The following is a 21,545-nucleotide window of genomic DNA, read 5'->3' as shown; positions in this document are numbered from 1 at the left end:
TAACAAAAAAATAAATAAAATCCCATAGTGTGATCAATATATATTCTTAGAAATAGTCAAAATCCTCAATTTTTCCAAATTTCCTCAAACCCTTTGGCGCGTATGATTTCTTTTTCCCTCTTCTCTCATTTTCACGTTCAAATCTCTCTCTCTCTCTCTCTCTCTCTCTCTCTCTCTCCCCATCCACATCTCCATCTCCATCTTCGCGCTACTCGTCTCACTCTCATTCCGACTCCTCCACCGGCAAGAGCTCGAATCTGCAGAGCATCAATGTCGAAGCACACTATAATATAAGGAACCAGGGATTCTAGAGAGCTCAAATTTGCTGAGCAAGTTGTTGCCCTCGTAAACCCTAACATTGGTATGTATTCTCTTGTCTCTCTCTCTTTCACACTTTATTTATTTATATTTTATTTTTTTATCTTCAAGGCTTGAATCTCATGCTCTAGGTCGATGACCCTATGTGATCTCCAAATTTGCTCTTAATCTCCAAATTCAACTCCCTCAAGTAAAAGCTCCCTCCTTTGTTTCATGGTTTATATATGTGTTTGCTTAATTTACTCTTTGAATTTCTTCTTTTCACCTTCATTTTTGTTCTACATGAAATTTTTTAATTTGAATATTATACCGTTTAAAATCACTATAATACTGAACATATGAATGTAAAAATACTGTATTTTGGTGTCAATCGTGATCAGTGATCAGTCAAATCATGGAGAAAGAGAGAGAATTAGAATGTTTAAAAAAGTTTTGGACATGTGAGTTCTTCTTTTTCTTAATAACAATTATGTGTCTTTTTGCTTAGTTTTTGCCTCATGGCCCTCAACTATGCAAAATGGAACTTAAGCAGCGTTTTTGCACCAACATGGTCTTTTATTAAGATAATTATGTCTTGAATTTGATGATTGCAATGCAACTTGCAACTTTCAGTTCAGTAACTGGATAATAGAAGTGAGCGTACTGAAATTTCTATTATAGTTGTATGTTGCTCTGATATTATGAGCTTTGATTTCACGAAAACCTTGTTTATTTTTGCATATGTTTCTGTTTCCTGTTCAGGCATTCCATTCTAATTTCCAACTGAATTATTTTTCCTGTACTAACAGGTTCTAATATCTGGAAAGGAAGAACTGGAGTCACCATTATCCCCTGCAATGGATGCTGTAATAAGAGTATTCAAACGTGTCAATGGACTACCTGAGAGTGAGGGTGATCGTAAAGTGCCTGGAGCTGCATTTTGTTCAATCCAGTTTTTGGTGGCATCCACGCAAGCCATTAATCTAATTAGAAAGCAAGGCTCTTCAATCAAGTCAATACAGGAAAGCACCGGTGCCTCCATTCGGGTTCTCTCAAGTGGTATGCTTTAGTTGCTTCAAAAGCTACTAAATTGTTTACTATTATTGGATTTTTTCCATGTGCATCATCTACAATGTTGCCTTTCGATTTGGTGGAAATTATTAGCCTTATTGGTCTTATGCTAGATTGAATTTATGAATTTACACTTGACAATTTTTTGTTCACATCATTTTTTCCCTTTCATGATTATACTAGCTTATTAATTTTTGAAAGTTTACTATGCCGCCCATTGATTCATGGCTTTATTCTGTTTGATTTACTTGATTTACAGTTGGAATGATTTTGTTTAATCAGCAACGAAAGTAAATTGTATAGAGGGTGCACAACCTTTACACATCCAAAAAATAAAGAAGAAAAGAAAGAAGAAAAAAAAAGTGCATAAAATAGAAATAACCAAATCCCGATTACCAGCAGCCACAAAAAATCAATAACCAACAAATAAAATTCAAACTAGTGCTAAATTTACAAAGGAAGCTCTATCATCATGTGTCATGATTTTCATTTTTTCTCCTTTCAACTTACGAATAACAATGACAAAAAATAAATGGATTCTTCTCCAACTTCTCCATGAAGACAAATAAAGGACTAACAGCTTTCTTCAGTCCACACCTCCCTTAAAGGCTCACACCCCTTCTTACCATCATAATAATGAAACATGGAAGTCTTTTAATTTCTTTCTCCTTCCAGTAAATATTTAAGCCTCTATCCTTCTTCTCCATTAAAACCGGCTAATTCACTACTGGAGAAGTCTAATCTTCTAAAATGTTATCCATGCCTTTCAATTCAAACACCTTCCTAGCCACTTGTACAATTTGCTTCTAACTCAAGCATCCTCCCTCATTATTTGTGGTTGAAATCCATCATAACAATGAGAGCTAATCTTGAGCTTAGAAATATTAGAATGGAAAGAGGTTTGGGCCTTAATTGTACTTGGATTCGTTAAAGACTTTGGATTAGGAGTTTCACCAATGGATTAGAATGCCTTTCCTTTTTAGTTTTCAGTAGAAGCATACATTGTCTGTTGCAGCACCAAAAATTACAAGGAATATAGAAAAACGTAATGCTATTTAAATATGAAAAAGCTACTCAACTCAGCAAAGTCAAAATCAGCCAACCACATGTATGCAGTCTTAGATGTTGGTGTTAGAAGTCTGGCGGAGATATTATAAAGCTAGTCATCCTGGGCATTATATTACTATGGATGGAGAATATTTGATGCCTATTGATGTACATAGTTCCAAACACTCTAAATAGGTCCTCATTTATATGAAAACATTTTTGTTTTGTGCTTTAAAATGGTTTCAGGTATTTTTCTTATTGGACTTTTGCTTTCTAATTACTTTAAGCTCCCTTTTTCTTTCTTTCTCTGTTGTATGTTTGCATACTGATGACTAGGTCAGTTAATATTTTCTTCTGGCAGATGAGGTGCCACATTATGCCAACTCAGAGGAGAGGATTGTTGAGATGCAGGGAGAATCTCTGAAGGTTCTTAAAGCTATGGAAGCTGTGGTGGGCCACTTAAGGAAGTTCTTGGTGGACCAAAGCGTTCTTTCCCTATTTGAAAAGAGTGTGAGTCCTCTTACTCTAAAGGTTTACGAAGTAATAGATTATGGCATTGGGAACTTACTGTTGTTCTACCTTTTTCTACAGTACAATACACCAGCCTCACAGGAACGCCAAGTAGAAACCTGGGCTGAGAAGTCATTGCTGCATAGTACTTCTCAAACTGGGATGGGTGATGATTATCCTCTTGCAGTGAAGAAAGATCCTCTATTTCACGATCGTGAAACCTAGTTTGAATCAAATATCCATTCTTCTGGAATTTCGCTGTATGGCCAAGATCCTGGACTTTCAGGAATGCGTTCTTCGAGACTTGGTCGTGCTGGTGGTTCTTTTGTTACCCAGGTTGGTTTCAATTATTCATTTCTCTACTAGTGTTATCTCACATTTCACTTTAGATATTAATTCACATTTCACTTTAGATATTAACTGCTGTGATGTGGTGCACATTTCCAATCCTTTCTGTTTTGTTTATCTCAAGTTTTGGAAGTCTAATGAGGTAGCTAGGCTACAGAATGGCCATATATTTGCTTTTTTGGCTAAAGTAACCAATAAAGACAAAATGTCAGATCCTACCCATGAATCAATTACTTTTTCTCTCACAACCATCTATTTGACTACAAAAAAAATTCCATAAATCATCCCAAACACAACTTTTTTCCATCTCATAAAATAGTCAAAAAACCAACTAAAATAGTTAAGTTTCCAAATGGGCCCAATTGTTCTGACAATGATTTAAATAAAATTTTCACATGATTGTGGCATCTGATTTAAGGCTTTATTTATGATTGTGTAAAATTTTGACAATATTGTTATTTTATCTTTGGGAAAAATGTTAAATGGATTTTGTAGTATTATGTTGTGAACTTTAGTGATAATGTTTAACAAGCTCTAGGTTCTTGTTAGTTGGGTTGATGTGGATTTTGGTCTGCATTAAGATGGAATGTGTAATGTGTATACTTAATTCCAAAAAACAAACAAACAAAACAAAACAAAACAAAAAGAGTAAGAAGGGATGATAGATGAGGGAGAGGGAGAGGGAGAGAAAGAGGAAGAGAGGTGGAGAAGATGGGGTGGTCCTTTTGGACATGGCGTCTGAGAGAGAGAGTAGGGAGAAAAGGGTGGGGTGGCGTTAGGTTGGGTGTGGCAGAGGCATTGATGGGCTAGTTGGGCTGCAGCATTGGTGGTGGGTTGGTGGCAGCAGCAATCGGCTGGTAGCAACGTCTCCGGTAATTGGATTTCTGTTGTCTAGGTCTCTGTTACAATTGGTTATGTCTATTATTTAAAGTGAAAAACTCAGATAAAAAATGCAACAAATAATGAAAATGTGTTTGGTTTTAGATATAAAACTATTCAAATGTGGAATGTGCTTGTTTGGATATTGTTAATAGTTGGAACCAAAGGTAAAATAAGCATTTTAACATAAAAATTGTTGATATCATCCTTTTCCTAAGATCAATGGAATAGTAACAATTTGGATCAAGTTGTAATGCAATTTATGTGAAAATCGTGGAACTAGTTGTAATTTCTCCAAACCTCAAACAAGAATTCAAATAACAGCAAGGCCTCTGCCACTGTATTTATGGAATTCAATAATTTCCACTTCATTTTAATTTTAATTTTTATGTTATTTGTATTATTTGATCTTGGAATCATAATTTGATTAGTTGTTGCTTTGCTTAATTAGATTGCACAAACACTGCAAATACCACTTTCTTATGCGGAGGACATAATTGGGATTGGAGGGGAAAATATTGCATACATTCGACGTACTAGTGTCTGTAGACGTCCCCGAACGCCCCGGGAGGATGAGTCCCGTTCTGTTCATTTGGGGTTACTACAGTTCGGACTCGACTTGTGTCACGGTTCTTAATCTGAACCAAAGAGTCCAAATCTGGCAAATCGTTTTTGAGAAACTGATTTTTGAAAAAGTAGTGCCAAACATGGACTGCTTTGCCAGATACAGAGTCGCCACCTAAATATTTTTTATGGGAGAATTTAGGAAACCCTGACTCGGTGCCGAAGGCCACATGTCCGTCATCACCGGAGTTGTCTCGGCTCGGGAGCTTGGGTACGATCGGGGAAGGTCAGCTATGAGCACCCCCTTTCGCCCGGTCCAAAGACCGGCCTCTACTAACCGTGATATCCGTATTTGAAAACTTTATGTGTTCTTATTCCATTTATTAGCCTAGAATTTACTATGTTATGCGCGCAGCAAACAAGTATAGACTAGATTGCCTAATTTGGAAACAAGCATTGCATATCCGTTTGTTTTGGAAAATGCTTTGGATTTGCTACTCGCAAGTAGGCTAAAACACGGATTTCAATGAGTTCTTCCAACTCAAACAATCCAACCTTCACCCACAGGCATCCAAGCAGTTTATAACACATAAGCATCTAGCTACATGTTAAGCATGCTGACATGGCAACATTCACACTCATGCGATATGCTAAAGCGGAAATACTTACATCGTACTCCGTGCCAAAACAAAGAACTTGTTAGCAAACATGCATGATCCAAGTCCATGTTAAGTGCCTAATGCATCGCATACAAGGTGTTGCTAGAATAGGCTCAGCTATCCTAAACATGGCATGTGAGAAATGCACAACTATCACATATTCAGTTTAGAATTTGAAGTACAAATGCAGTTAGCGTGATGCACCGAGCCTAATACATGTAGCATAAATGCATGAATGCACGCATGCGTAGCATAAGGTATGCTAATTTAAACGTGCCCTAATCTACCATCATAAGCGGGTAAATAAAAGGGAAGAAAGACGCGAGGTTGGAAGACATACACACACTCACGCACACTTATTACATCTTTACCCTCACTCGGAGGGATCGAATAAATATTACAGATTAATTAACTACGCAAGCTAATTAATATTGCAAATTAATTAATTTAATTAACAAATTAAAAAAATTAATTAAAACAGGAAAATCGCCTCGGGAAACGCGCCGCCATGCATAGGCTGCCTCTGTTTTCCTTCCTTCACTCCTCTGGAGGCTGTCAAGACCTCAGGATTACATCCCTGGACACTGGGGAGTACCACCGACTGAGTGGAATTACCACCGGCAGTGGTGTGTGGCCATCGGCACAAACTGAAGCCATCGGCAGAGGATTGATTGCCGGCCGGCACCTTACACTGCCGGTCGGCAAAGAAAGCCTGCAGAACCTGCAACTCACAGCAACAGAGGGCAAAACAAAGCATGGCAGTATAATTCAAGGCATGTATGCACCAACCATGTCCCTTATCATGATAATGACTCAAAGGGGCATGTGCCTCGATTTTCGGACCACCAATCACGCATTTCCATGCATGATGGCCCAAAGACCAAGTATGCAACTTTGATTTCAAATGCAATGCAAACCAATCAAACAAACAAGGCCCAATTCCTATCACTAGTCAAGGAAGGCATGCATGCAAGATGTAATGCAACCTAGGCATACAAGCTAAGGATGCAACATGGCATGGCAACAAACTTATGCAAGCATACAAGCATACATATGGCAATGCAAATAGATGGAAAGATGGACTTATACATGGATTAGGCAGCTCTAATAAGGCCCAAAACAGTAGCCATAATGCCAAAAAACGAAGGCTAAACATGCATGCACACATACACATGTTAAGGCCCAACACTTAGGCACAAATTGAACAACCCTCAAACACATTTGAAAGGGGGAATCATGGACTAATTAGCATGCAACATGAGCATTAAAAGTCATGTTAGGATGGTGCCAAACCAAGCAACAAGATAAGCTAACATTCACATGCAAAATGATCCAAATGTTCAAAGCAAGCCAATGAGCATTGAACTACACTTAACAAGACCAAACATGGCATGAAAGGAAGGACCAAAATCAGAGGTTTAGCATGTTAAAACAAAGCTAAAGGACTACTTAGATGGCATCTAAGTGACTCAAAAACAAAGGCATGCATAGACACCAAAACATGGAGCATTGCTACACAAGCTTCCAAAGCATTAAAGGGGCATGCAAGGCAATCAAACAAGCATGGAAATGGGACTGAAATAACATGTGGAGGGACCCCAAATCACCAATTCGATGCAAAGATGTCATGCTACACATGCACATACCCAAGGCCAACAAGCCCAAATACAAAGGAGCTATATGATGCATGCCAAATTTGACCCAAGCAACTTAGGACAGACCTAGAACATGGCAAAATAAGCACATAATCTTCACAAGACTAAGCCTAAAACATGCTCCAACAAAGGCTAACAACCTAAGGCACATTAAGGCATAAACAAGGCATTACATGGCAACTATGCTAAGCATGCATGGAGTACCAAAACCAACTTGAAATCATGTTATATTATGGATATATAAGCATGAAAAACAACCTAAACATGCTCAACACACACTCAAGCATAATGCTCTCTTAAGAGGCCAAAACATGCCCTTTTCAAGGACAACAAGGAGAGGGGGTGGCCCTCTCCTTCTTGGGACTTCAAGGCATCATCTTCACCACTGAAATCCCTCAAGATTTCAGTGGTGAAGAGACCCCAACACCAAAATCCCGGAGCTAGCACAAAATGGCCCAAAATGAGGCCTTTCAAGGCCTAAGGGTGGTCAACTACCCTCAAACAACAAAACACTCTTAATAAACAATAAAGAGGGCTTAAAAAAAGAACTTTTTATGTTATACAATAAGCACAAAAATAGCTCTAAGACAGGTAGAAAATCAATGCAAAAATGGGGAAAAATGAGACTAGGTTCTCACCCTTGTAAACCTCTTCACAAATGGTGCTCCAATGGCCTCCTTTAGCTTGGATCCTACACCAAAACTTCAAAAACAGTCCTTTGGAACCTCAAGAGCCAAAGGAAGGTGAAACACTAGGTGTTTGTGTGCAATAGTAAGACACAAAACACCTAGTGCACAAATGAGAGGGAAAGAGAGATAGAAAATGTATCTAACTCAAACCCTAGAACAAGAGCTCAACAATGGCTGTTTTTGCTCTCAAAATCTCTCAAGTCTCTAACCTAAGTCCTCTCCTCTTGTTACAAGAGAGAGCCTCTCTCTATGTCTTGTAAAGCTTACAAGACAAGCTTTACAAGAGGGAGATCCCTCCATACACGTGTATGGAGGGATGCAAAAGCAGATGAACAGCAATCGGCCGGCCAAAAATGCCATCTTGGCCAAAAAGAGTGCCGGCCGGCACTAAATAGTGCTGACCGGCAACAAATAGTGCCGGCCGGCGGCAGCAAACACCAGCCGGTGGCCTCTAGCCACTGCCGGTGGTGGGTGGGGATGGTCTACAAGCCCTACCCTGCCCTTCCAAGGCAAAACACAAGTGTTTGGTGCAAAACCAGACACTAAACGGTCGAGTTCGGAGATCCTGAGGCAAGGCACGCGAGCCGAGACCTCCGGGAACTCCAAACGAACACAAACATAGATAATCACCGAGTGTTCAAACGGTGACGTCCAAGTCTTGAGGACGGTCAAAAATGGGGTGTCTACAGTGGCGCCATCCCCTCTGTGCAAGAAACTAGAGGCCTACCAAATGAGATCATAGTTCACCATCAGTGGCCATGGACAGATCAGAAACAAAGGCTCAAATAATGTTCAAAGTGCTAATTTTTTTGGGGACGTAGCTCTAGTTTTCACCATCATCTTAATTAGTTTGATGATAGTACTAGTTTTAACAGTGGCTAGCAGCCATGGCAACCACAATGGACCGAGCAATGGAAGAGCAATGACACAAGGGGAAATAAATCCGATCAAGCAGTGGCACACAAAGCTCCTCCTCTTCCACTTCGATCAAACAACAGTAGCGGCGGAACACAGAGACGGTTCCGCTAGGTTTTAGGAAGACACAGTGCTCATCTCTCTCTATTCTCTGCTCTATTCTTTTTTCTTTTTTTTTTTGGGGTTTGTTTTTGAAATGAAAAGTGTGGGTGTATTGCACAGTAGCAGCAAGTTGAGTGCAAAACTAAATTCGAGCCATTTCGAGCAATCACTTTTTGTATGTAACTTGTGTGCTTGACATATATGAATCAGCTTTGACCATATAGTGTCCATAATACTTTGCAAAGAGTGATTTCTTGATTAATGGATGTTTTGTAGTATATTATTGAACTATTGTCATGTTTGATAATTTCAATTTTCGGTTCTGCCTTCTCTTGTTTGGCCTTCAGTTTGATTAATTAATTTCAATATTAAGATGTTTTCTAATTTTCTGTTAGGAAATTTCTTAATAACTTAAATCATAGTTTTCGTTGCTTCTTTGCTCATGTGCCACAGTTATTTTCGTCAGCTTCACCTTGGTCTATTTGTTGGTTACCTCACACTATGGTCTACAAGGAGTCCAATGTTTGTTATTTTCCTCTTTAATGTTTACTAAAGTTGACGTAGTTGTATTGCATATTCACAAAAAAAATCCTTTACTCACTAGTGAAGTGTACAAGGAGTAAGGCATATTCACAAAAAAATCCTTTACTCTAAAAATGAAAACTCTACATGGCTTTCTTTGGAAGAATATACGAGTATACCATTTATAAAGGAAGTTGATGATTTGTTGGTTGTGTGTTGGTCAAATGGCTATTACAGCTGCCAATGACCTTTTCTGGAAGCCCCTGAACCATGAGGTGAATGTAGAATTTTTTCAAACTTGACCACATTGCATGTTGTCAATGCTCTTAGCTGTGGACCTCAGCTTTAGGTGTTTAAAACTTAAATAATGAGCTGTTCTTATAAAATACAAAGCAAAAACTTGTTTTGGAATCTTAAACAACAAAAGAACTTGTTTTTATAGCAACTCAAACAACAAAAGAACTTGTTTTAACGGTCTTCTTCTTATTATTATTATTATTATTATTATTATTATTGTTATTATTATTATTATTATTTCATGCATAGGGTAATTTGTTATTAGTTGCTTTCTTACTAGAGACTAACAATGCAATTGTAGGATTATGCCATGGAGTTAGATGAGACACGCATACGTAATGCAGCACACTTGATGGTTGCCAGTTTGGCTGGAAGTTTAGCTCATGTAACATGCAAGGTTTCATCTCAAACTGGAGATCTCTTTTGCTGTTATATTGTCCTGTTTTGTTATCTGAAAATATAGCATTCTTATCTGATTAGAATCTTATGTTTGTTTGCCTTTGTTACCTGGTGTGATTACTGATAGGAACCCTTATGTGGCTCAATATCAAGTCAGCTTCGGAATTTGCTTTAGGGTTTAAATATTGCAAGTGAACTTGAACAAGTTGTGCAACTTGTTACTAATGATAAACTTGATCTGGGCTGTGCATTGATTGAACAAGCTGCAACAGAAAATGTTAAATTGCTTTTTATTTTCTTTCACAAGAATGCATTTATGCATGTATTTATTTATCTATTCGTTAATGCATATGTTCACTTCAGTGCTTTTGATTCAAATTATGCTAAATTGATAATGCATGCAATAACAGGTAACAGTTTTCACTTCTAATATTTGGAAAAACTGTTTTAGAAGTTGTATAGAAAACCGAAGAATACTTTGCTATTGGATAAGGTTCTAAAATGGCCCTACATGTTTCTTCTTGAAATGAAGCTTGTTGCACAGGCGAAAATATGGCTTAACAAGTGTGGATTGGGAGGGAGAGTTGATCAATCATCCCTAGAAACTTAGAATTCAAGGTGTTAATGCCCAAAAATCACCAAACGGCGTCAGAGTTGCACGAAACTTGGCACACACGACCGTCTAGGCACGAGAGACTTGTGGGAGAAGACGAGACTCGAATTGGGTTCCCGGTTTGGGAGTTAGAGCCAGATTTCACGCTAGGCAAACTAGTTCCTTAAAAAACTTAGAATTCAAGGTGTTGACGCCCCAAAATCACCAAACGGCATCGGAGTAGCACGAAACATGGCACACAAGACCGCCTAGGCACGAGAGACTTGTAGGAGAAGTCGGGACTCGAGTCGGGTTCCTAGTTTAGGAGTTAGAGTCGGATTCACGCTAGGCAAACTAATTTTTTAAGAAACTTAGAATTCGAGGTGTTGACGTCCCAAAATCACCAAATGGCACTGGATCAGCACGAAATCTGGCACACACGACCGCCTAGGCATAAGAGACTTGTGGGAGAAGACGAGACTCGAATCGGGTTCCTGGTTTGGGAGTTAGAGCCGAATTTCATTCTAGGCAAATTAACTCTTTAAGAAACTTAGAATTCGAGGTGTTGACACCTCAAAATCACCAAACGGTGTCGGATTAGTATAAAACTTGGCACACATGACCGCTTAGGCACGAGAGACTTGTGGGAGAAGCTAGGACTCGAATCGGGTTCTCGATTTGGGAGTTAGAGCCGGATTTCATTCTAGACAAACTAATTTTGAGGACCAAAGAGTAGGAAGAAGCAAGGGGAGATAATGGCTGATGTTGTCAACTTTTTCAGGACCAAAGGATTCATTGGACACTTTGGAAGTGGGGGGGACTCATCCACAAGTGGACATACTTCTTGGTAAAGTATATTAACTTTAATATAACAAATTTTATAAAAGAATATATGTTTGAAAAATTAGAAAGTAATGGAAACATGCATAGGACATCCAATTTATACAGGTGCACGGGATATATAAATTGCGAATTAGTCTAAAAAATATTTCTTTTTCTCTATACTTAAAGTTTCAAAAAAGGCCGTCGAAAGGCTAAATTATCACACAACCACAAATTTGTACAGGAACCAACAGAAACATCTTAGGAGGGACCAATATAAGTTGTGTGAACTTACGGCACATTAATGGGATGCACCATTTGTGAATTAGCCTTAAAATTAATTTTTTGTTCTCATAATCTCGAAAAAAAGTCTGTTAGAGGGATAAATTATATAATTGATCTAATTGTAAATTGATGAGTTACTAATGTTTTTAATCTTTTGTATAATTAATTAATTACTAAAGCTTTTAATTTATTTTTTTGCAGATTGGATTGGGGTGACATTTTTGACGTGCAACAATGATGTAATTTGCTTGAATGTTCATTTTGTTTGATAAGGATACACATACTTTGTGGAGTTGCACTAATTATTGTTAGATGCTTGGTGGAATTGTACAAGTTATAACTTTTGGATATTTTGTGGATATTGCACTATTATATTGTATTAGGATGAAATTATTTGTAATGATGAATGTATATTTTCATTTTGTTAATTCATAAATGTGTTGATGACATGTTAGGTTAAGTTAAGTTGTGAATGGAGTTATATTCAACAGGTTTCAACATGAACATGGTTATATTTGTTGAACTAAAATTCAGATTTTGATAAAATAGGTATATAATGTGGAAAAAGATATTATGGAATTAGTGACAAAATTTTCTATCCCTAAAGAAGGTTTTTTCGTCTCTTATTTGGCTTAGGTAGAAGATTAATTTTGTCATGAATTCTTTATTTCGTCGCTAAATGAATTTGTCATGACGAAAAATAGCCACATTTTGTCACTATTACCGTAAATGTGTGACGATTTTTTTTTGACATTATTTCATCATTTTTAATGATGAATTTGTTTGTCTCTATTGGTAGCTTCTTTGACAAATTTTTTTCGTCTTCGTTTATATTAAACGTGACAACATTTTTTCGTCTCTATTTCTTATATTTATGACAAAATACTTTCGTCTCTAATTTATTTCTTTAATGACGAAATATTTTGTCGTTAATTACTTACAAGTATGTTCCCAACAGAGTGTATTGGAGACAAAAAAATTCGTCACAAATTTATCATTTTTAATGATGAATTTGTTTTTGTCTCTATTGGTAATTTCTTTGACAAAAATTTTTCGTCTTCGTTTATATTAAACGTGAAAAAATTATTTCGTCTCTATTTCTTATATTTATGACAAAATATTTTTGTCTCTAATTTCTTTTTTTAATGACAAAATATTTTGTCGTTAATTACTTACAAGTATGTTCCCAACAGAGTGTATTGGAGACAAAAAAATTTGTCACAAATTTATCATTTTCAAAGACGAATTTGTTTTTGTCTCTAAGACCTTTTAGCGACGACGCTTTGGCGACAAAACGGGTGACGAAAACTTTTCGTCATAATTAGTTTGAGTGACGAAATATATACGTTTTAGGACAAATTTGTTTAGTCTTTAAATCCCAAATTTGTTGTAGTGGACTATGAAAAAGCAGTTAGCAGAATTAAGAAGGAGAACAACATGATGTTGATGCGGAGATGTCGACATTTCATCCTTCAGCAAGCCATCGAAATGGCAGAAGCAAGTAACAGAGATTTGACAGTGATTGAGCAAAATAATGTCTTAAACAATGAAAAATATCTCTCTGACTACTACATGTCAGATAAGGAATGAGAAATCAAACACCTTTATCTTTCATATATGTTTGTATGCTGTGTCGTATCTTCGTTACTAGAGTGTAAGACAATGTTGTTGTTCATCTAACTTACCGATGTATTTCAAGTATTTGTTATATGAACCTGAAGTTTATGAAATAACTAGATTTATAAGTATTTTCTTTATTAGTTCATGACTTTCTTTATTGAATTGCAATGAGTTAATGAATGTTCTGGATTAATGAATGGATTAATGCATGTTGAATTATGTGAATACTGAAGGTTATTTTTATTTTTATTTTTTTTCAAACATGATATACAACTCCATTTTTTGTACCCACTTTGTAGATTTAGTGATGTGTGAAGAAGATGATTGGTTGATAATCAGATAATATTTAATTATCAACCAATCATCTTCTTGACATATTTATAAAATTTTGAAGTATTTCAAACAAATATTTACATGTTAGATGTTTATGAAGACATTTAAAAAAACTTAAACTTATTTTAAAAATTTGTGGTAATAATTTTTTTTATGATTTTTATGAGAGTATTTTATGAAACCTAACCCGGGAGAGAGAGAGAGAGAGAGAGACAAAATTTGTTAGCTGGAGAAACAATCTCAAAGCCAAGTGGTTGGTCTAATTAGGAGACTAATAAAGTTACGACAGACGAACTACCGTATTCAACAGCACAGAAAATAGAACAGGTAGCTCAGTCAAAAGCTTCCCTTAACTGGGGCCCGTCAAATAGTGATCCTCTAGGTAAAGAATTTCAATCTCCAACAGGAAAGAAGAAAGAGTCTCCTTCCAATTGTTGGAAGTCCAGTCAAAATGATGACTCTGGTAAGGAATGGGAGGTTGACAGAAAACTAAACTTGGGGGCTGGAGAAACAAGCTCAAAGCCAAGTAGTTGGTCCAGTTGGGGGACTAATAAAGTTCAGACAAACGAACTACTGCCTTCAACAATACATAAAACAGATTGGGAGTAGCTCGGTGAAAAGCTTCCCTTAACTGGGGCTCGTCAAATAGTGATCCTCTAGGTAAAGAATTTCAATCTCCATCAGGAAAGAGGAAAGAGTCGCCTTCCAATTCTTGGAAGTCCAGTCAAAATGATGACTCTGGTAAGGAATGGGGGGTTGACAGAAAACTAGACTTGGGGGCTGGACAAACAAGCTCAAAGCCAAGTGGTTGGTCTAGTTAAGGGACTAATAAAGTTCAGACAAACGAACTACTGCCTTCAACAACATATAAAACAGAATGGGAGTAGATCGGTGAAAAGCTTCCCTCAACTGGGGCTCGTCAAATTGTGATCCTCTAGGTAAAGAATTTCAATCTCTATCAGGAAAAAAGAAAGAGTCGCCTTCCAATTCTTGAAAGTCCAGTCAAAATGATGACTCTGGTAAGGAATGGGGGTTTGACAGAAAACTAAACTTGGGGCCTGGACAAACAAGCTCAAAGCCAAGTGGTTGGTCTAGTTGGGGGACTAATAAAGTTCAGACAAACGAACTATCGCCTTCAATAACACATAAAACAGAACAAGTAGCTCGGTGAAAAGCTTCCCTTAACTGGGGCTTGTCAAATAGTGATCCTCTAGGTAAAGAATTTCAATCTCCATCAGGAAAGAAGAAAGAGTCGCTTTCCAATTCCTGGAAGTCCAGTCAACATGATGACCCTGGTAAGGAATGAGGGGTTGACAGAAAACTAAACTTGAGGACTAGACAAACAAGCTCAAAGCCATGTGGTTAGTGCAGTTGAGGGACTAAGTTTAAAATCCAATTGGTTTTACTTGCTTTGCTTGTCAAAATATCTATTTACAATTAATTATACCGAAACAGATTGTGTTACGCACCTCTTTAAAGAAATTGACGATTCTCTTAGTATAGAATAGCAATCAACGCAAGGCTAAAAATGTAAGAAACTAGACTTCTAAGCAGTTCTAATGACGCTGATTTGAGATTTTCTGAATTTATATCCAAAGAGAACAACACTTCCGAAATTACTGTTTAACACCAATTTTCTGGACATATTTGAATGCACCAGTTAATATAGATTTTGACTCCCAAAAATTATGAGAAAATTCTGATATGCAATTGAATATGTAATTAATCAATTGTAAAAATTCTTTACCTAGAGGATCACTATTTGACTTGGTGCACAAGCTTTAGTTTTCTCAATTTTTTTATTACAGTGACAACTCATCTCTTATTTATATATGTGGGATTTTCAATTCAGAAAGTTACATGGCAACAGTGAATTCACTGATTTAGCTTACAGTGAGCATGCCTTTATGTTGTCGGTATATGCAGATGGATTGTCAAGTCATGTGACTTGGTGCACATGCATTGCTTTTCTCTGTTTTCTGATTACAGTGACAACTCATCTCTTATTGATATATGTGGGATTGTTAATTCAGAAAGTCACATGGCAACAGTAAATTCACTAATTTACCTTACAGTGAGCATGCCCTTATTTTGTCGGTATATGCAGATGGATTGTCAAGTCACGTGACTTGGTACACAGTATTTTCTTTTCTCTATTTTGTCATTCTAGTGACAACTCATACCTTGTTCGTATATGTGGGATTGTGATGGAGAGGCATCTTTCTAAAGCCGTTCATAACCAACTATTTAAACGACTAAAAGTGAAGACACAATCTTACAACTCATTTCGCCCTACGAAATTATCATTCATTTGTTTAAAAAAATTAACATGGCTACACGATTCATGGGAGGGAGTGGGAATCGCAGAGGTGGTAGGAACTTGCAAAGGGGTGACAGTTCACGACGAGGAGGGGAAGGGGACGTTGCAATGCTGAAGACGAAACAACAATACCTATTTTAGATCATGCTTGTGGTTATCGTGATGGGTTTGGGAAGTGATATTTTTTGATGCCCAAGTATTATCGAGTTCAAGGAGGTTCATGTATGGACCCATCTGACAATAAAACAGGATATGGTTTGTCTGACGTTGCTCGTCTCAAGTGGCTCGCACTATTTATAGAGCGGGTACAGTTGGAAACCTTAAGTCGAGAAAATCAACTTAAGGTGCCAAAAGCACGTTCTGTTGAGATCCAAAAGGAAGATCCTGATAATGTTGATCGACTATGTAAAAGACTACAACGTGAGATTTCTCAAATGCGCCGTAGGTTAGCCCGCGATATGCAACTATTCATAGTTAAGAAGGATGCCCAAAAGAACATAGCAGAACCAAATGTTGCGGCAATCAAGGGTATCATGGAAGATCCTGAACTTGTCTCTGACGCTGAGCTTTTGGATTATTCAGACTTTGAGATTGCCGATTTAAGCGCGAATTAGGTGTTAATGTCTACACTTCGGCAATATTAGATCATGCATTAATATGTAATGTCTGTATTAGACTAAGTGTTTCCGTAATGAGTTTGTCAGATTGTCTGCCTAATAGTTGTCTGTCTAACTGTTATGTTTATGTATTGTGTGTTCAGTTCATGGTATTCGGAATGTATTTTTGTGGGAGACTTATGTCTGTACTACCTATATAACTGGAAACTATTATATTTGCAACTTCAGTTATGTTGTTTTCATGCCTGTATGAGTATTTAGTAAATTAGTGACTTCGTACATTATGTATTAAGTTTTATTACAAAAATATTGACAAAATTTATTTTAGGAGACATACACATTCTCTTAACTTGTTCATCTTTTCAATCGTGACAACCCAAAAATGTAACCATTATTCATTGAATATAACAAATAACGTTATCATTCTTACAAAAAATACACTACCAATTGAATAAAACAAATAATCTTTCCATTCATTCATTCATTGCACAACATTAGTCTTATGAAATAAGCGAAACCAATTGAATCACAATAACATCAACTCCAACCCAATATTTACATTACATAAGTTCATGTTCGTAATCGGAATTCAAATTACATACAAGTTATATTACATAGCAAAAAACGGAAAAAGTACCATTCATATGTAAAAAATACATCACCAAAATTTGAGGTCTTTCTCTTCTTCCTTCTTGCTGCAGCTCTCGCGGTGGCTTTCATCTTCTTGGCCTACTCCGCGGTGCTCTTCGCGTCTCACCCTTCGTCGTTGTTCGTCGAACTGCATAGTGTTTGGGTGTGCTTAGGACTATAGACCATGTATATCACCTTCTAACTCAAAAACAAAGACGAAAGAAAAAAAAAATTTTTTTTTAATGAAAACGGCTAGAAAACGGTTTTACTAAACTGGTTTTCTGAATTACATTATCATCTTCTAACCCAAAAAAAAAAAACAAAAGAAAAAATATATATATATTTAAATGAAAACGACTTTAGTAAAGCCAAAATAAATTTCTGAATAACACCTTCTAACCCAAAACAAAGACAAAAGAAAAAAAAAAGAAAATTTTACATGAAAACGGCTTTAGTAAAGCCAAAAAAAATTCTGAATTACATTATCACCTTCTAACGCAAACAAAGCCAAAAGAAAAAAAAAATTACATAAAAACGGTTTGAGTAAAGCTAAAAAAAATTCCTGAATTACATCTTCTAACCCAAAATAAAGACAAAAGAAAAAAAAAATTAACATGAGAACGGCTTTAGAGAAGCCAAAAAAAATTTATGAATTACATTATCACCAAAACAATGACAATAGAAAAAAAAATTTTAAAAAAAAATTAATAAAATAAAATAAAATAAAATAAATTTTAAATGAATAGTAAAAGCGTGGTTTCAATCCACGCTTATTGTAGTGAACAGTGAAACCGTGATTCACAATCACGTTTTCTTCAGAAAACAAACTTAAATTGTATGCACAGTGAAAGCGTGGTTTGAAACCACGTTTTCTTCAAAAAATAAATTAAACAATATGCATAGTGAAAGCACAGTGAAAGCGTGATTTGAAACTACATTTTCTTCAGAAAACAAATTAAACAATATGCACAGTGAAAGCGTGGTTTGGAACCACGTTTTCTTCAGAAAATAAATTTATGTTAAAAGCGTAGTTTGTAACAACGTTTTTTTAATTAAAAGCACGGTCTCTAATAGCGCTTTTACTATTCATCAAATTTTCTACTTCAAACAGTAAAAGCGTGATTTGTAATAGTACTTTAGTCTAATTTAAAAATTCTGTCTAAATTAAGCTTAATTTAAGAATTAAGACGATAATTTAGCTTAATATGAAAAAACCCTCAGCATCCAACTTAAATTGAAAAAACTCATCACCTCAGCCTCCATTTTGGACTTGACAATACGTCAAACATTTGAATCTTCAAACCCCCGCACCAACATGCTCACCTTCGCTCTCTACCTCTATTCCTTACTCCACCTCCTCTCCTCCACCGCCGCAGACGCAACACCGCCTTACACACCCATCGATTACTTCCTCGTCAACTGCGGCTCATCCTCCAATGCCACGTCGCAAGACGGCCGGGTCTGGGACGGTCATGCCAAGTCAAAATTGTCAGAGTCCAACATCGGCACCACCTCATCACTATCCACAGCCACCGAACTAGACCCTTCCGTCAACGACATCCCTTTCCTCACCGCCCTTATCTCCACCTCCAAATTCACCTACACCTTCAACGTATCCGATGGCCCCAAATTCATCCGCCTCCACTTCAACCCAGCCACCTTCTCAAATCTCAACAGATCAAACTCTTACTTCTCCGTCACCGCCGCAAACTACACCCTCCTAACCAACTTCAGTGCCTTCCTCACCGTCTCTGCTTTGGTTCCTCAAAAAGCCTATCTCGTCAAAGAGTTCATTGTCAATGTCAGAGACACCCAAAAGCTTGACGTAACATTCAACCCATCTCCCAACTCATACGCCTTTATCAACGGCATCGAAGTCGTTTCGATTCCCAACAATTTCTACGTGAAAGGCGATCTCAATAGTATCCCTTTGGTTGGCTCTCAACAATATTTCTATATCGACAACAACACTGCTCTTGAAACTCTGTACCGGTTAAACGTCGGTGGCAAAGACTTATCTGTGAATGACGATACTGGCCTGTACCGGACGTGGCATCAAGATGACCCGTATATATACGGCGCGGCCTTTGGTTTGACTCCTCATTTTGACGTTCCAATTCGGTACACTAACGAGACGCCGAATTACACTGCTCCGGCGACTGTGTACACTTCGGCTCGGACCATGGGAAAGGACCCACATATAAACTTGCAGTACAATTTGACTTGGACCTTCACCGTTGATTCTGGGTTCCGGTACCTGGCTAGGCTTCATTTTTGCGAGTTTCAACTGGAGGTAACCAAAGAAAATGAGAGGATATTTTCTGTCTATATGAATAATCAGACGGCTGAGCAAGTGGTTGATGTTATACACTTGAGTGGGGGTAACGGCATTCCTGTTTTCAAAGACTATGTTCTTTTGATCCCAGCCGTCGATGGTCTCCGGAGTAAGGTGGATTTGTGGCTCGCGATACACGCGAATGTGGACACCAGGCCCATGTACGCTGATGCAATCTTGAACGGTTTAGAGATCTTCAAATTGAGTCAATCGGACGGTAGTCTCGCCGGGCCCAATCCTGAATACGCTATGGTTCCTGCACCACCCGCACCGTATCCAAAGCTACCGGGCAAACAGAATAGTAAAACATCGTTGTCGTGGGTCTTTGCCGTCGCCGGAGGTGTAATCGGCGGAGTATTCTTGATTTCAGTGATTGGTTTCTTGATTTTCCGGCGTTCGAGGAGAGTAAGAGACTCCGGTGCAAGCGTGGTCAAGTCATCATGTGTCCAATTTTGGCTTTCGCACAGGTCAAATCCCACGAAGACCAACGCTTCATCACTGCCGTCTAATCTCTGCGGACAATTCTCACTCACAGAGATCAAATCTGCTTCATCATTACCGTCTGACGGATTGTGTCGTCGCTTCTCTCTTGCTGAGATTCAATCTATGACCCACAACTTCGATGATGAATTGGTCATTGGAAGTGGTGGATTTGGTAAAGTCTATAAAGGATTCATCGACGGTGAGGAAACCACTGTCGCTATAAAGCGGTTGAATTCAATGTCTAAGCAAGGTGCACATGAGTTTTGGACAGAGATCGAGATGCTTTCCACGCTTCGACACAATCATCTTGTCAGTCTTATAGGCTATTGCGAAGAAGGCGATGAGATGATCCTTGTTTATGAGTATATAGAGAATGGTACCCTTGCTGATCATCTCTACAAAATTAATACCAGTGGAAATATTTGTCATATGTCATGGGAGCAAAGACTCAACATTTGCATTGGTGTTGCATGTGGATTGGATTACCTTCACACGAGTACTCAGCAAGGTGTTATACACCGAGATATGAAGACCACAAATATTCTATTGGATAAGGTTTGGGTGGCTAAGATTTCAGATTTTGGTTTGTGCAAAATGGGCATCACAAGCGATTTTGGCACCCATGTTAGCACAGATGTTAAAGGCACATTTGGTTATTTGGATCCAGAGTATTTCATGACTCGTCGGCTAACCAAGAAATCAGATGTGTATGCCTTCGGTGTCGTGTTGTTGGAAGTGCTTTGTGGGAGGCCGGCAGTCGATATGAGACTTGAGGAAGAACAATGCAGTCTAGCCCTATGGGCTCAACATTGTATCAAGAAGAAGAAACTTGGTCAGATCATTGACCCTAGTATAAAGGACCAAATCTCGCCGCATTGCCTGAAGGTGTTCACAAAAGTTGCTAAAAAATGTTTACATAATCAGCCAAATGGACGTCCTACAATGGCTGATGTAGTGGTGAGCCTTGAGTGCGCTTTGGTGGAGCAAGGATCCTCTAGAGTTTTTTTCTCCTAAAGTTTCCTAGAGTGGTGTGTTGTATGGTTGAGATTTAATGACAAGTCACATCAATTTTTCAGCATTAAATCTCACCCATACAACACACCACTTTAGGAAACTTTAGAAAAAAAAAACTCTAGACGATCCTTGGTGGCTTTGGTGGCACAGGATCAATGCAGGGATATAGAAGATGTTGATCTGCCACAAATATCGTCCCCTCGTACACATTGTTGGCATGATATGAGGTCCCGATTTTTGTAATTTCGTTTAGATCTTTACTTTTGAATTATTTATATAAAGATCTTCAATTTAAATTCAATTTTAGCTCTAGAGTTGGAAACATGCGCTAACCAAAAAATTCCAAACCCTAATCGAACCCGGAAACTCATAAATCATTTCCCAAGCCATAATAATAATCAATTAACTCCCTAATTATAGGTTTACCGCACAAAATCTTAACTGTCCGGTTCTCATTACAATTCGTCATTTAATTCGAAACGAGGAAGCTTTTAACCAAATTAAATTCCCAAATCTAAATTCAATTAAATATTGCATTTA

General features: G+C 37.6%; 1 long non-coding RNA gene and 2 pseudogenes across 3 annotated transcripts; all 3 read left to right on the top strand.

Moving 5' to 3' along the window:
• The first annotated feature begins 457 nt into the window (after positions 1 to 457).
• LOC145822570 (RNA-binding KH domain-containing protein PEPPER-like) lies at positions 458 to 6,315 on the top strand (annotated as a pseudogene). Its single transcript, XR_014364014.1, has 5 exons — positions 458 to 508; positions 1,107 to 1,356; positions 2,777 to 2,925; positions 3,007 to 3,261; positions 4,604 to 6,315. The product of XR_014364014.1 is annotated as an RNA-binding KH domain-containing protein PEPPER-like (transcript).
• A 1,732-nt stretch (positions 6,316 to 8,047) lies between these two features.
• On the top strand, positions 8,048 to 12,081 carry LOC145822571 (uncharacterized). The gene is made up of 3 exons (XR_014364015.1): positions 8,048 to 8,764; positions 9,857 to 9,952; positions 11,855 to 12,081. It is a non-coding gene; the product is annotated as an uncharacterized LOC145822571 (long non-coding RNA).
• A 5,021-nt stretch (positions 12,082 to 17,102) lies between these two features.
• On the top strand, positions 17,103 to 21,306 carry LOC114308463 (receptor-like protein kinase FERONIA pseudogene; annotated as a pseudogene). The gene has a single exon (XR_014364013.1). The product of XR_014364013.1 is annotated as a receptor-like protein kinase FERONIA pseudogene (transcript).
• The last annotated feature ends 239 nt before the right edge of the window (positions 21,307 to 21,545 follow it).

This window comes from Camellia sinensis, chromosome 3 (genome assembly GCF_055761805.1).
Source record: "Camellia sinensis isolate YWXY chromosome 3, ASM5576180v1, whole genome shotgun sequence".
Lineage (NCBI taxonomy): Eukaryota > Viridiplantae > Streptophyta > Magnoliopsida > Ericales > Theaceae > Camellia > Camellia sinensis.
This window is presented reverse-complemented; position numbering and strand designations above follow the sequence as displayed.